General features: G+C 43.9%; 1 protein-coding gene across 5 annotated transcripts in view; it reads right to left on the bottom strand.

Annotated features, from left to right (window-relative positions):
• sema4d (sema domain, immunoglobulin domain (Ig), transmembrane domain (TM) and short cytoplasmic domain, (semaphorin) 4D) overlaps window positions 1-14,052 on the bottom strand; it is a 36,901-nt gene extending 22,849 nt beyond the window's left edge. For 4 of the 5 annotated variants that reach the window (XM_085793259.1, XM_085793258.1, XM_085793260.1 and 1 more), the window contains exons 1-2: window positions 13,913-14,052; window positions 5,423-5,538 (exon numbers count right to left, since the gene is read on the bottom strand). The gene's annotated coding sequence lies outside the window, so the exon portion shown is untranslated. Of the gene's footprint in view, window positions 1-5,422; window positions 5,539-8,421; window positions 8,892-13,912 lie in introns of those variants that run through there. The other variant, XM_085793257.1, reaches the window with a different exon arrangement.
• Window positions 14,053-16,443: the final 2,391 nt, after the last annotated feature.

Below are 16,443 nucleotides of genomic sequence, written 5' to 3' on the forward strand. Positions count from 1 at the left end.
GCTTCCCTGAGCAAGATGAAAACCCTTACAACGCGGCTGAATATATTCTCCCTGCAGACGTGCACAGGCTTTATTCCCACAGTCCCATACAATCCAACTCTGTCTGAGTGGGCTTACATATTTACTCTGCCTGGACAGGATCTCATGGTCACTTTCCACCAGAGAATCGAAGCCTTATTATCACTACATCCTAAAATAAAACTTCAATTTATCACCAAACAATAAAAAAAAAGAAGAAAAAAAAAGTAATTGAGTTCTCAACAGATTGAAGCTGGCAGAATGGATGTTGTTGGCAATGCAACAAATGCCGTCCCCAAACAATTAAGGAGACAAATCTTCCAGACAACTGAATCCAGGTCACCCAAATCAACCCAAATATGCAGATTCATTAGCATTTGCTTGGTGGGGTTAAGCTACTGTAATGCAGCCCCCCTGCTCTACTGTATAAAAGAATAATCAGATTATGTTAAGCAGAGATGATGCTCACCAGACTACAAATATGGGCGTTTCACTTACAACTGATCACATTAACTGTATAAAACTCATTTTTACCACAGGTTTAACTTCCACTAACCTGGTGGTCACACTGTCCTGTAATGAAGTGGTTGTGGTGAGGAAGTAAAATGTCAAGTTAAAGCAGATTTTAATTGCTTTATGATTCCCAATGCCACAAACTATGATTATTCACACATAGATCTAGGTCAATGTCATGATTGACAGTTGCAGTGTGGAGCCACTTATAGACACAGGTTTCTGCATCTTCCTCCACTTTTCCCACTCACTTGTCACTTTTTCCTCTCAGTGACACACAAACAAAAGTGAAACACATGTACGCAAAGAGACACAAATGCACGATGCAGCGAGTCGCTGCCTCTCACCCGGCTCTGACAGCATCAATGGAGCAGGGGGAGAAGATGACAGTCGCAGAAGATTGATGAGCTGGAGGCCAGAGGGGGCATCCCCCCCGACATCCTTAGGAAGCACTTTGATTTGGCTTCCCTCGGCTCCCACAAAAACCCTGTGACAGCTGATACAGAGCACCCACGAATCCCAGTGACACCGGTGACACCATGCCTTCACATGTCTCAATTCAGGATGTCCTGAGTGGGTGTCAGGCCTGGGTGCGGGCCCAGCGGTGCCCTACGCCACGCCCTTGGTGACACAGCGGTCTGGAGAGGGGACGGAGAGGAAGTGGAGATGTCACGGGTCTGGGGTTTTTTAAATTGATGAGTGGACTTGAATGAGGACCGGGCAAAGCTGGTCTTTTGAAGACTCTTCAAGCCAGAACAAATTTATAAATGGCCCTACTTCAGCGACTCTAGCCTATGGTAAACATACTGACAGGCCGGGCTATTGAATACACTCCACTGTGACACCTGATTTTCTCTAAACTGATAAAAAAAGGCCCAGTTTGAGTCTTAATCAGTATAATCTGACCGCTACCACTCCATCTCCCTCTTCAACACCCCCTGCAACACAACTGCTGCATTGCATCCAGGTATTTTGAACCTATTCCTTCATACGGCCCCTTGAACACTGTGTCAAAGTTGAATCAATCGTCCATCGCAACACAAACTTTTAAGAGGAAATTTTACTAGCCCCTCTCGTCTCCGTTAACAGAAAAGAACACTGTAAAAGCTTAAGCTGACAACAAGCCAATGGGACTATTTTCTTTCAGCACAAATTGTTCCAGCCAATTATGTTGTCAGCACTTGGTTTTTATTTTTCCTTAACGTTTAGTCCTGTGGATGAGGTTTTAAGACACACATAATCAATTGTAATGTCCCCTGGTTTGATTATAATTTAACCTGATGATGGTTCTGCACTATACAAGAAGTCAAGACCTGTAACGATGTTCCAACTGTTGTTGATACATTAGCCTCGAAACCACAAATGTCACCATGAAGGCCTCTGTAAAATGTATTAAAGCAGAGGTTTTTTTGCAGATGTTGAATTATTTCATTGGATAAATGTGGAAATATTGGTGTGTCATTGAGATTGATTGGCATCTGTATCAAATTTCAAGGTAATCCATCAGTTGTCAAGACTTTTCAGTCAAAACAACAAATGGCGTTATGGGTTGAATTCATCCTCTGGGGGCCATGAATGCCTGTAGGCAATCGACAAAGTCATGGTGATCCATTCAATAGTGGTTGAGATATTTCATTCTAGACCAAAGTGGTAAACTGACCCACAGTGCCATCTCCTTCAAGACCCCTAAAAATCAATGTGAGTTAAAAGCAAAAACCAGTTTAAATCCTCTTTACATTGATGTTATTGATTGGTAATTTAAAAAAAAAATCCAATTTATCCACAAACATACAGTCAGACTGTTATATGAACCTTATAGACCAGATTTGGAGGTGTTAAGCCGGTTTCTAATTGTGAAGGCTGCAGTTTTGTATAAGTGACAGAAAGCTCTTAACCGGCCTCACAGGTTGGCTTTCACTCCCATGAGACTAACACACACACACACACACACACACACACGCGCACACGAGACCTTGACTGATACAGATACACAGTAGGCTGGGAAAGGCCACTCATCTCTATGACATTGGGTCATTCCAGTAAAAGCCCACCACCCCTCTCCGACCCACCCCACCCTGCACGCACGCACACACACACACACACACCTGTGCAGTCATCCTTACTGTCCGTCTGTAAACATCCCAAGCCTCTGACGTGGCTGTCAGTGTGCACCACCACAGGTGGGGGAGGGAGGGAAAACGAGAGGGACAGAGGAGGAGAACGAAAACAGGCTTCGGCATGAGAGAGGACGTTCAAGCGTTCAAATTCATACAGTGGCTGAAGAGAGGGAAGAGAGGGAGGAGAACAAAGCAAAGAACAAGGAGAAGTGAGTAGGAGGAGGATTCTCCTTATGGAAAACAAGAAGGAGAGTGTTGCATAAAGAAATACGATAGCATGGTTTGACGGCGTATGGAATGGAACAAAGCATTTTTCCATCTTGTTTTTTTTTTTGTCTTTTTCCTTAAAGCGAGGATCCATCTAGCTGGAGGTGCAATTCACATCTGAGATTTTACAGTTTTCTACAGAACCTATATTTTCCTCTATGGATTGGATACACTGTCTTTATCATATATGATGCAATACAGCGAACCTCAGTGTAACTCTTAATCAAATGAATATAATTACAACAACTGGGTGAAATTCTTGCTCATTTAAATCCTGGATGGAGGGTGCATGGACTCTGTACTTTAACTCGCAAACATGCACGCACATACACACACTCACTCACGTACACATGCACAAAGCAGTGTGTTGAAGAGGATTATGCAGGCTTGAATTTCGACAGAAAGAACCCCTGTCTACAAGCACTGCACTACAGAGCAAATCTGGCTTTAGAAACTTTCCTCATCCCCAGAGCATCCTGGCACAATAGAGGGGCTGAACTTAAAATCCTGCACTTTAAACATGTTCATTTTTGCGGATGGGAGAGCACTTTTTACAGACGGACAATCGGCCCCCGCATCAATAGCAACATCTGCACAGAGAACACAGACATGAAACTGTTTTCTCAGACAAACATGAGAATATTGTGAAATTTGTCATGTGCAATTCGCTGGAAAATCTCAAAAACATTTGCGAATGCCAAATACCCCACTTGTTGCAGATGTAGCTGCAGGCCAGCTTGTATCTGGGAATACCGAGTGGAATGCACGCATCTACGGGAATGTCCACTGATATCCTGCTATGTGTAAATGTTTGCTCATGAACGGGCTGGAGAAAAACAGGAGGCATTAGTGTGTGTGTGTGTGTGTGTGTGTCAGAGAGAAAATAAGAAGCCTGCTTCTTCTGCCTTTGTATGAATCTTAAGTAGTCCCATGTTGAGGGAGGCTTTGTTCGCCATCACCGTCGGGGGCACGTCCTCCAACTTTTCCCCTCACTTCCTTTTGGCATAACATTTATCATTCTTCCCCGACGAACAATCATCCTACAACACGGACTAGCATCTAGCGCACAATAAGCTACCACCACCGCCGACCCCCTCCTTCTTAGCCCCTTTCAGGTTGCTTGGATACCTTTCATCCAGTTGGACAGCTTGTCAACAACATCATCACTTACTTAGAAACTCCCAACCTTCACTTCACTTTGAATTGCTCCAGCTGAATAAGAAGGGGGAAAAAATAAAAAAAAATACTGCTACGTCTTGTTTTCCAAGAACATCTTATTCCTGTTTGACTTTTATGTTGCATCCAAAACACTTTTAAAAACTTCCACGCCTGAATGTCTGCCTCTGCAAAAATTGCATCCTCAAGTGGTGGAACCTTCTAATTTGCAAGAGAAATTCCCTTCTGGGCAAATACAGCCTTATCTGGCTCCACTAAGCGTCTTGATGCCACATAATTTTGCTGACTTTGTATAATGTTGCTGGTGTTAGCCAGCGCAGCTACCCTGAGGCCCGTTTCATAGAAGGCCTGAGTGACTCACCAGACCTCCCCCGATCTCTCTGAAAGGGTCAACAGGTGCATTAGCAGTAAGTGAACACTGAATCACATCAATCTCTTTTCATCGATGCTGGAAACTTCACTACATGCATACAAATCTTTGCCTAATGATTCCTGCAGAAGCGTTCAACACAACTAAAATCTGATTATTCTGAAAACAACCCATTTCACTGGTTCTTTCATTTTCTGTAACTCATGCACATGAAAGTCCAGGCCTGGTTTGGCCTCCTATCCCTTTCAGCTGACTGGCCTGCACCACTTATTCCGCTTATTATGAACACTGACAGCAGATTATTTTGCTTACTGCACCCAAATTCTCCATCCTCTATAGATCGAAATCCAACAAACACGGCACCAAGAGACAAAGACAAAGTTGACAAAAGAGACAAAAAGAGAAAAGAGATAGAGACAGCATAGGCAGAGGGCCGGTGCAAAATGAAAAAAAAGGGGGAAGGGAAAAGATGAAGAAGGAAGCGCATAAAACGAGCGAAAAAAGGAATACGGAGAAAGAGCAAAGTAGAGGTAATGTGGCAAAGGCACAAAACCCCTATAAATGACTGTGTTTTGTCAGGGAAATAAAGAGCGACTAGCAGCGGCAGCAACATACCAGCACAGTGAACGAGAATGCAAATTAGCCCTGATGCAAATGTCATAGGTCTTCAGGGGCACAACAGACTGTCTTTATACCAACCCCCCACCACAACACACTTCTCTCTGTACTATCAACACCCCCCCACCTCCTCCCCTCCAACCACAGCCCTGCCCCAACTCCACACCGAGACACACTCACACAAACACTTCCAGGAGACAATCTTGCACAGTCCGAGAGAAGTGTAATCACCAGAGACAACATCATGTTCGTACTCCAACGCCGAAACAAAGGGGTACAGAGTACAGTGGGCTCTTTACACAAATACACACAGACGCACTCTTGAGGAAGACAAACCACTTACTTGTCCGTCATGGCGTCGGCTAGCGAATACTGATACATTAAAACTTCTTTCTACTTTTCTTCACACAGTTGGAAATGGTTGAAGGAGAAGCCAGTGTCTGAAGTCACAACAGCGGTCTGCAAGAAAGGGGAAAAAGGGACATTAGTTTATGACAATTAATCATTAATTCACAACTATAGTGAACAAATGGCATTAATACCTTATCGTAAAGTAAACTGAAGTCATTTTCATTATTGACTGTTTTGCTTTGTCTGAAATAAAACCAGAAAAATAGTGTTTTATTTAACCAGTGGCTAAAACCATACACTATCCAGCTTGCTATCACTGAGAAAAACAATAAATCTTTACAATTGACAAGCCTGTCCATCAATGACTGGATTACTGGTTGATAGTTGGCGTCTTGTGTGTCTTTCTAGCATGAATTGAGTACATGATTTTGCGCTAGGTGAATGCTAATCAGGTATCTCAAACAAAACCTTTACAACACAAAGGTCTGAAGAAATCACTAGTATTGTGACAGCTACTGTTTGTCTGCACAAGTCAATGAGGACACACACACACACAAAAAAATTCCACTGAGCTAGGGCACGGTCCAGGCCGGGACAACGTCTAACTTTGCAGACATGCTTCACTTGCTCACAATTAGCCTAGCAAGGCTTGGTCTCTTCAACTTTCTGGGGGGATACTGTTACCATAGTTACCAGGGCGGCCAACCAGACAGCTAGCTAGCATAAATAGAGTGCACCAAGAAATCCTCTTGGGTAGCGAGCAGACAATATGAATCCAGTCAGAGATGACGAATGCATTGTGTGTGTGCCTGAGGGGCAATTTTGGCAAATCAGTGCAGCTGATTACCATCAATCACCCACTAATAAAAACATCATAAAAACCTCCATCGCCAAGTGCAGCAGATTAAATTGCATTTAAAGAAATCCATAAAGCACACATCTGTTATTGGTGCGTAGTTGTGAATGCACATAAATCAGCAGATGTTTGCTGCCAGCCCTCTGATTTTGAAATTTTAATGAGGCAATGAGACAAGACACATCCTGTGCCCTGCTGGCTGATGAGCAGTCTCCACAACCTGCCATTAGCTCTTCAGATTATCTACCTATTAAAAAAAGAAAAGATTACAAGCAGCTGCACATTAAATTCATATATTATACCCTGTTATGTGTTAACACAGACTGTGACCTGCCAGAGGAGGATTTTAGGTTCACTAAGCAGATAAAAGGTTAGATACCAATTCACAGACAGACTCAAGAATATAATAAAACCTGAAGCAGCTTTTAATTGAATTTATTTCACCTCTAATAAAAACGTGTCTCTTTCAGTTAATAACCCAACACTGATTGAAACAAAGAGGCCTTAATGGTTTTATCACTGTCAGCTGATAGGACTGCAACTGGAGGGGGAGACAGAGGCGTGATGCTGAGGTCTCGACCCCACCCAGTCACATCAGCCCCAAACCCAGACAGACAGCCACCAGCCTCGGAGCCAGCCAGCCAGCCAGCCAGCCAGCCAGCCAGCGGCAGTCTGTCTCTGTGGGGACCATGGCTAAACGGGTGCATGTGGCTTCTCTTCCTTGCTTTCCGTTGACCTTTTCCATCCAGACTAAATTGAACTTCTCCTCTGGTGATGCTCCAGTGCATTAGCTTACCTGTCAGTCTGTCTCTTTCATTTCCCTGCCTGATAGCAGCTCACTGAACTTTCGTCTGTTGTCTGTCTGTCTGTCTGTCTACAGAGTAGGAGCAGACATAAGCTGCACACACCCAGTCATCAATTTACCATAGATCCATTTCCTCTGGTCTCTTAGATGCTGTGTTTGTGGAAAATATTTTTTAAAAAAAGAGGAGAACCTCCAACAACATTAATTAAGTGATAAATGTTATTTCCATAGCTTCATTTTTAGAATTCCTTGTTGAGTTATATGAAAAAGGACCGAGCCAGAATTTGAGGGTTAAGATGTCACAGCCCATTCTCTCCAGAAGCACAATAACTCTGATTCAAAATGACATTTACTTACATTACTAAAGAGTTGAAATATGTAAGTGCTCATGCTTTTGCACAATGTGCAGAATCCAACTCAAGTATGAGAGCTTCATATGATAAACATCCCACGCTCGCTGTGGTGTTGATGTGTGTGGTGTTTTCCTGCAGCGCGCGGAGTTCCTAAACCAAAACCCAAAATTAGATTCTAGCCTTCTCCTCCTCCATATGCAAACATTGATGCAGTGCCTGGTTCAATGCTCGACACAACACTGAACAACAAAGAAGTGCAAAACTCTGCTGGCAAGTTCACGTGCAGCTGCTTTCCTAAGTCGCTGAGCTAGATAGTGTGGTTTGCGGCCGTGCACAGCGGAGATAGGAACCTGCTCAGAGCGAGAAGAACGTTTCCCCTTTGAAGTGATGCGATAGCAGTTGAAAACACATGTTAGCTCGCTTTGATCTACCTGCGCCAAGCACCTACAATTAAACCAAGCATCTCTCTTTAAGCATCTGGATGTCCAGTTAAGAAAAGAGAGCAACTAGTGGCATGGTAAAGGAAAATGTGAAAGGTCCAAGCCGGGAGCGCAGAGCCACTCCTTCCGCTCTCAAGGGAGATTTATGAACTCCAGCCAGGATGTACACACTCTTTCCACATCTTGCCGTAAACAAAACAGCAGACATTGGTGAAAAGAGAGAAAACTCTGCCCTCTTCTTTCAACTCATATATCTGAATTGAAGCAAACAACAGCTGATATAGTAAGTGAGTCCTACTCACTGCATCATGACACCCTGCCCTATAGCACACTGAATTATTTACCTACTAGATGAGATTTGGGTAAAAATAGCCAGCACTATAAAGAAGACTCTCTCTCCAGTGCAGAGAGGGGGTAGGCTTACAAAAACATATCTTATTGCTATGGCAGAAGGAAAAAGGTGTTGACATTGTGAGATCACAGCAGTCAACACTCTTGCTGGTGTCCGCACGAGATGCTTCGCGATGTGAATCTTACCATGATCTGTGAGTGGGAAGATCCTGCAGGCTGCGCAAGGAGAGAGGAGAGAGGAGAGAGGAGAACGCTGTAGGAGAGGCTCTTCCAACCTGGCTCAGTCACACTGTCATTACTGGGAAAGTCACCAGCAGCGGTTTGCATGACAGATGAGGAGAAGAAAAAAAAAATAGAATATGATCTTCCGACAGTCTGTCTGTCACCTCCTCCCTTCCCTTCCCTGCGCCCTGGTCATGCTCCTCTCACTCTCCCTCCTTCGGTCTGCCTCTCTCTATCTTGCACGATAAACAGTGAAGGAAAAAAAAGAGAAGCACAAGAGCAGGCTGCACACACACAGGGTGGAGAGCTGGTGCTTCTTGCATTAAAGGGCTGTTTCACTCAAAGGCACGTCAGCAGCGTATAGTCTGCCTCCATCTGAGTGTGCGGGGCTTTGCCTCTCTCTCCCCTGTCACAGCAGTCAAGTGCTGCTCGCCGGTGGAGAGCGGCAGCGACAGGATCGCGCCTCTGGAAAGCGTCAATGCACACAATTGCCTGGGAGGGGGAGGGGGAAGTCGGGGTGGCGGGTGAGAGGAGGAAAGGAGGGGGGAGGGGGCTGAGGTTAGGGTACTGTGTATGTGTGTCTGTGGGAGTGTGTCTATTGTTGTGGGGATGTTTTTTTTCTCTCTTTCTCCGTCTCTTCTTTAAAGAATGAATGGGGACTGCAGGTCCAGCTGCTGCTCTCTCTCAGCACTGTATTTAGCCCTGGGTGATTTAAACTGCACACACACTCAGTCTCACACACACATACACACACACACTTAACTGTAAAGACAGTTTGCATCCTCAGGCAATGGATCGTTGATGTGTTTTCCAACTATGGACTCACTAACCAAATCGAATGAGATAACAATCTGATAAAAATCAGCCGCATTGTGAATGACTTCTCTGTCCTGCAACGTCCTCCGCCATCACCTGTAAACAAATGTTACTGACTTTGCAACTGCTGAGCTGCGCCACAACAGATGAAAGACGGATAAGGGCAGACAAACACCTTCTCCTTTCAGCTGTGTCACACAGTGATATCCTCCAGTCACAGAATGTACTGTATGTCGGCTAGCTCGCTCTCTCTCTCAGCGCTCCCATTCCCTTCCAGCTCCCTGCGCTCGGCAACACAACGCTGGGAACCTTTTCAAAACATCAAGCTGCAAGCTGTCAATAGCGCTGCAGCGACGCATCAGTAAGCTTCCTGCGCCCTCAGCAATAACTGCTCATACAGTAGCTGTGGGTGCAGCATGCACTGTTCATTGTGTTCCTGTGCTAATAATAATATTCATAATAATAATAATAAACAACTGCCGTGCTGTGGATGCTCATGCAATAACCAGTTGGAGTCAATAAAACAGGTAAAGCGACTGAGCTTTCCGGGGCGTGTGATCTTCTTCACTTTTATTGTTACCTTGCGTTGCAAAATGGCAAAAACAGGAAACCGAGCTTGACATCCAGTGTGTACCTAAGCATCAGCTGATCTGGAGCCACCTTTTCAAATCGTGAGACAGCTTTTGCTGAGACATCTCTGGAATGCGGCAATGCATTATGCATGCCCAGTAACACGCGAGCGCGCGCACACAAAGTGCCTACACATGCCACTCTGTGCTGCTCATACGGAGCCAGATGCTACTCTGTTTTTCCAATAGGAAATTATTCCAGCCTGAGGGGTGCTGGGGTATACTAGGGTGTGGCAAAGGAGGTTTGTGTTGTTTCAAAAGAGGTGGGGGGTTGCCCCAGATGTCTATTTCATTGAGGCAGTGCAGCCCACCTCAACATCAGAGCACCACAGACTGGCCCCTGACCTCTAGCCTTTAACTCCTGCAGGACCATAACAATGAGGTTGCTGCAAGTCACACATCAAACCCCTACCTACGCCGTTTCCTTAAAAAGCACGACGCATAATGGGCCCGTATGAAAGGTCATTACCGTCTCGCCTTCCCGTATGCAGCGCAAAAATGATTTCCAATTCAAGGAAGAGTATGGTCTGACTGCTTCTGCTGACTCAGCTGCCAGGAGAATACTGATAATTAGATTGCTAATGAGCAGAAGGGAACAATAAGGGGCCGTGTGTGTCTGTGTCAAAGACGTGGCACCTTTTACAGTGACCTCCACAGCAGGAGGTGGAGGGGAGCTGCTGCACGGACCATTTGCAGGTATTCCAGCCTTTTGTAGTAGAGGAGCTGGCTGACGACCAGACTCAGCAGAGGGGACTGGAAGAAAGCCTCTGATGGCTCGTGAATGGTCCCCCCTCAAACCCATTAAGAGTTTATTCAATTACCTGACAGTCACTCACTGTAAGCATGTGAAGAAACGTGACGTCTCTAAAAAAAAAAGGAGAGTGGGGGGAAGCATCTGCTCTGAGGTGGTCAAATAATTGCATTTAGATCAGAGGAGAAACGCACCAATGCAGTATGTGATTAATGCAAGTTCCCTGTAGGCAACACTGGACACGCTCCAGTGAGAATCAATTCCAATGCTTTTTTTTAACACAAGAGAGAGGACTGACAAATAGCCAGAGCTTGGTCTGAAACCCAAAAAGGCATCCAAATAAATAACCCCTGACATCCAAAACAAGCGCCATTTCGGCACAAAGTTCACATTTAAAAAACAAAGCTCCCTTTCAGCCTCTCAGTTCCTGCCTTGGGTTTCTACTTCCCACCCATTTTAAATTGATTATTGATGAAGGGTTTGCATGCTCAAGTGTGGTTATCATTAACAAGCAGGAGAATTCTGTGTAATCTCATTGAGCACATGTGAATCCCGTGCTTCCAATGGAGGTGGAAAACAAAGACAAAGAGCTTAACTTAAAGGCCGATCAGTTTCTCCATAAATAGAATTTAAAGCCAAATCAAATACAGACTCATGTGTTAAAAGTGGACTAATTAACTTTTCCTAAAACGGGAGGAGGGCCTGGGAAAGCTTTGTGCGCGCAAAGCTCTCCTCACATAAAGAGCAGGTAAGGACAAGCCGAGCTCCGTAAACATCACAGAAACCCACAAAACAAATCAAGGCAACGGTTTAGAGGGCTGAAAAATTGTTGTTTAAAACCCTCAACTCTGCCTGTAATCTGCCTCTTTTCATATAAAACCTACCAAAGTGATCCTTCTTTCCATTGACAGTTCCAAAACCCTGCAGTAATGACAACCTTACCAACGCACACACAACCTCTAACCCGAGGGGGAAAGTCAGTGTGACTGACAGACAGAGATGCCTGAGCGGCGCAGCAGCACGCAGTGGTTTAATGATTTGTCTGCTGCTGGTGAATGATCACACAGCAATATCCTGTTCTGGCCAGTTCTCCGGGCCCCCCTGAGGGTCTGACTGACATGATTCTGGCTTGCCCGGGTGCCACCGTAGCGCCAGCCCAGCCAGCCGGCCCATCATATTGACAAGATCCGGGTGGTGCGCACCCCTCCTGATGCCCAGCAAAGTGACCCAGCAAAGGACCTGTGGAATCAGACTTGATGAGGCAGAAGAATTACTTATTGAGGTCACGAGGAGAGGGATGTCATGTCATATCCCATGCACTTTTTGGTGAAACGCTGAGCGGCGAGGAGGGAGGGGCCGAGTGGATAATGTCTCTAACGAAGCTGTGGAAAACAGATTTAGAAAACACAACAGCTGTATTTAGGGAGAAACTAAATAGCTGACGTGCTCCAAAATTCCTCAGTGCTTATGCAATGTAAACCAAGCCTGCATGCAACATGAGGGGCGTCTCTTTACCATCAAGTGATGAAATCGATTCTGTCGTGTAGTTCCTGAAATACTGAAAGATACTGCAAGGCAAATGGTCCAGACTAAACTTTCGACTAATTAATTAGCCTATAAAGTTTCCAAGATAGGGGGAAAGTGCTCTGTACAATGTTGTGGAAATGCTGGTTGATCAAAACAAAACACCTGCGGTCATCAACTTGAAGACTGGTGTTGTGATATTTAAATACAAAACTATTCATTAAGCCAAAAAGTATTCACAACCCTGCATTCAGCATTTTTGCCTAAAAATTACAAATGTGTCGCTGGTGGGGGAGTTGAAAAAGAGACTCGATTAGACACTGGTGCAATGGACAGAAATGATCAATTGTTGACTTTTTTTTTTTCTATCTCACTAGAAGTAACCTTTAATATGAATACTTTCTAGTTTTCTTACTATTCTATGATCATAAATTGAAGATCTTTGGCTTCTGGATTCTTTTTTTGGACCAAGTAATATGAAGACTTCACCTATAGCTTGGGTTGAAGGGAAACTATAGGTACTGACTGACTAATGCCGGAGGAAATCTTCATTAGTCACAGGATAAACTGTCCAAGTGATTGTTTCAGCTCTTATCGTGAGCGACACATGGAAGAACTTGAGCCTGTGAAGGCATCTGCCTCTCCATGGATGTCTCAAAAGTATTTAATTCCAGGGTTGAAGAAGGTCAAGAGAAGTAACAGGGTGATGATGTGTGTGTGCTTTGAATTATACTGCGTAGAGCCAGAAAAAAGTCGGGACTTCAGTCAGCACAGGCCAGAGGGCAAGTGGTGAGACAGAAAGCAACTCCATAACTTCTTATTACTCCCCCTCCAGCCAGCACAAGCCCTGGACCAAGGAGGACTGAGACATGCATGCAGGTGAAAGGTTTATGACCATCCACTGATGGGGCCCAGCTGCACTGGGCTGCCCTCCTGTCTGGGCACAAGATGCCTGAAGAACTACAAAAAAAGAAAAGAAAAAAAGAAAATGCACCTTGACATACATAACAGTGCATGCTGCAGGTATTTACATTTCACTTGAAGCTCCAAACCTCATATAAACCTGTGGTTTTGTGGATGTGTGCTCCAGCGCTGTCACTACAGCTCTTTTGTTGTTGCCCGTGAAAGAGCACCCTTGATTTATGCAGGCAAGGGTAAGAAACCCCTGAATGACCTCTGGGTTGCCAGATTGGCATTTTGAAAGTGCAAAGGGGGGAATTTAATCTTTAAAAAGATTTGTGTGAGCACGTCTGCTGGACACGTAATATTATATTCACGAGTTATTTTGCGCTTCAAGGACAGTGACAGCGGCTGCGTGGACCCAACAGTCGCAGCACTCGTCCGCTAACATCTTAGTTTTTTTTTCTTTTTGCACAATTGAACTTTGAAACACCGCGGTGAAGATAGTGAAAAGTTTGTTTATTTTTGCGCGCGCGCAACGAAAACGCGGAAAAACTCAAAAAAGAGATTATTATCATGACGTAGTTTTGTTTTTTTTGCTGCATTGTATCTCGACTCGGTGGGGGTTTCGGCTACAGTCAGTGCAACAAGTGCAGCTGAGCCTCTGAAGACCGCGACGGCACGCATGAGTACCGAGCAGCAGCAGCAGCAGCAGCAGGGCTCAGGCTGAAACAACTCCAAGAGGTTTCTAACAGTAAAGTGTCGGCGGCTGCTCGCATGCACAGGTAAAAACTTCGCAGTCAAGTGAAAGCGACAGGTAGTATTGTGTACTCACTGCTGGAGGAGGGGGAAGTTTCTCCTCTTCGTCCCGGTTGTGTACGGAGATGAGCGGTCGGAGCAACGGCAGCGTGACAAAGTTTGGGTTGTAGCTCTCCCTCAGCTCAGCATGGCGGCGACTGGATTCAAACCTCTCCGGGCTGTGATATCAACAGACAGGGGGAGGGTACAGGGGGAGGTGGTGGTGGTGGAGACATACTTTCAAAAAGTTTAGTCAACCTGGACTTTTTCGAGTTTAACGTTACTTATCCTTCTTTATTGCATTTACTTAGATTTAGTTACTTTATAGATTTAGATGATTAATTTTAAACAATAAATGAATTATAGTGCAGGGCTATTATTATGTAAAATAGCCTAAAAGGAAGTCAAAATTAACCAGGAATGGTGAAAATGTAAGGGTGCACAAAAATGCATCAATAATAATCAAATTCTATCAAAGGCTAGAATTATTCTGAGGCTAAACACTGTATAACTGTTTTTTGTAAGGTGAGTAATTTAAGAAAAGTGGGTAGGGCACAGAAAGGAGTGGACCTATAACCCAATGGAGGAACATTGCACATTTCCTGTACTGTTTGAAGACACTGTTGAAGTTAATGCATCAATAATTAGTCCAACAATATAATGGTCCATTCTACATAATGAATGATTCTGCTTTTGGCACTTTTTTTTAAGTTTTCTATTCTGATATATGGTACTTCATATGTGCCTATTTGGGTACTTAACTAGTATTTCAATCTTATACTTATAAATACAAGGCAAGTATTGAACTTTTAGTACCACATTTATCTTTACTAATGCTGCAGATGATAAATACTGTATATACAACACAAGGACAAGCATGCTTTTTTGTAGGTCTATAGATTTACCTATTACTAACAAAGTAGCCTAGGCTTAACACATAAAATGATGTTATAAAAATGACAATTAAAGCCCAGCGGTGGAAGTAACCAAGTACATTTAGTCGAGTACTTTAGTACATTTTGGGGATGCTTTTTGTAAGTACTGACATTTATGCTGCTCATACTACTGCACAACAAGTGAGATATTGCAGTTTTTATGTCACAAATTCATTGACAAATTCCCTCACTACCATTGCAGCCAAAAAAAAATCCTTCAAAAGATATTATTGGGTAGCATGATGCAGTATCTAGCATCCATGTAAACAATAACCCTTATAAGGGATATCAAGGTTCAAGGTTTTTATTGTCAATTCAACCACATGTACCAGACATACGGATGAATCGAAAAGCCGTTTCTCACTGTCCCACGGTGACAGAATAAAATACAATACACAAGACAGGACATTACCTATTGCTAAAATAAAAATAAACAAATATATTTTCATTTCTATTAATTCAAACCTCTAACCAAAACCCTTCACTTCTGAGTGGTACTCTTTTGAATCTGATGGTTGTTTATTGCCAGATTTGATGAGAGTTTTACCTGAATAATATTTAAATGAGGCTCAAACAGGCCATTAAGTTCAATATGTGTATAATCCCAAAATGTGAACTCGTTTCCATGTCAATGAACCCTACAGACTTCCAGGGATATGACAGAGGACATGCCCTCTGTGTCCTCTGTGTTAGCTAGCCACAGCCCTGGTGAGGACTAAGTTACCTTAAAACTCTGGCTGAAGGGAGGCTCTGTAGGTGGAGCTAGTGGGTTTAAAAGGTCATGGCTGGAGGTCAAAGGTTGTACAACATTTTCCTAAAGGAGAAGTGAATCAAAAACATAGTGGAGGAAAGACAGGCTGACCCTTGTCTCATTGTGCAGGGCGGAGGAGGAGGGAGTGGGGCTTTCCATGGCACTGCAGGCTGAATACAATACCATCTTTGAGTGAAAGACAGATTGCTGCTGGTGTAAGACAGAACAACGTCGCTGTCTACCTCAGTGGCTGCTTTGTGGGCTTACTGAGTAACAAATGTAGAGACATTTACCTGCTCAATTTAGCTCAAATAAGCCCATAATGTCCTCTTACGTACACACCAAGGAATTAGGCCGGATCCTTAATTATGCCGATGCTCCACGGCATCATCATCTATACTACAAATTGTTTATATTCATATCAGCCCCTGGTGATTTGAGAGCTTAGAGTTGAAGGCTGGCTGCAGTTAAAAGGGGACGGTAAGTGCTGCCTGAAATGAATACGAAAAGCAGCTGGGTTTATCTTCACTCACTCTGTGACATGTGCTGCTAAGAGAAAACAGGTGACCGAGGAATGTGTGCTGAAACCCAAACATAATACCAGAGCTCAAATGATTTGTTGCCACTTAGCCAGATCTGTATTTCTGAAGACATTTTATTTACCTCTCTGGTTTCTATATTCTAAACATTTCTGTCCTTATAGGCTTTTCTTGTCTCATCAGTGAGCCTGTCGGTATTTCTATCTCTCTTTCATGGACACACAAGTTGTACTTGTACTTGTTAGCAGTTAATTTATTACTGTTTGGCATGGGAATGATATTTTTATTCATACATAGTGGATGTTAAAAAAAGAGACATGCAAACACAGAGGCTCTTCCCCAT

Source organism: Trachurus japonicus, chromosome 12 (assembly GCF_045865225.1).
Source record: "Trachurus japonicus isolate A0001 chromosome 12, Traja_1.0".
In the NCBI taxonomy this organism is placed as follows: Eukaryota; Metazoa; Chordata; class Actinopteri; order Carangiformes; family Carangidae; genus Trachurus; species Trachurus japonicus.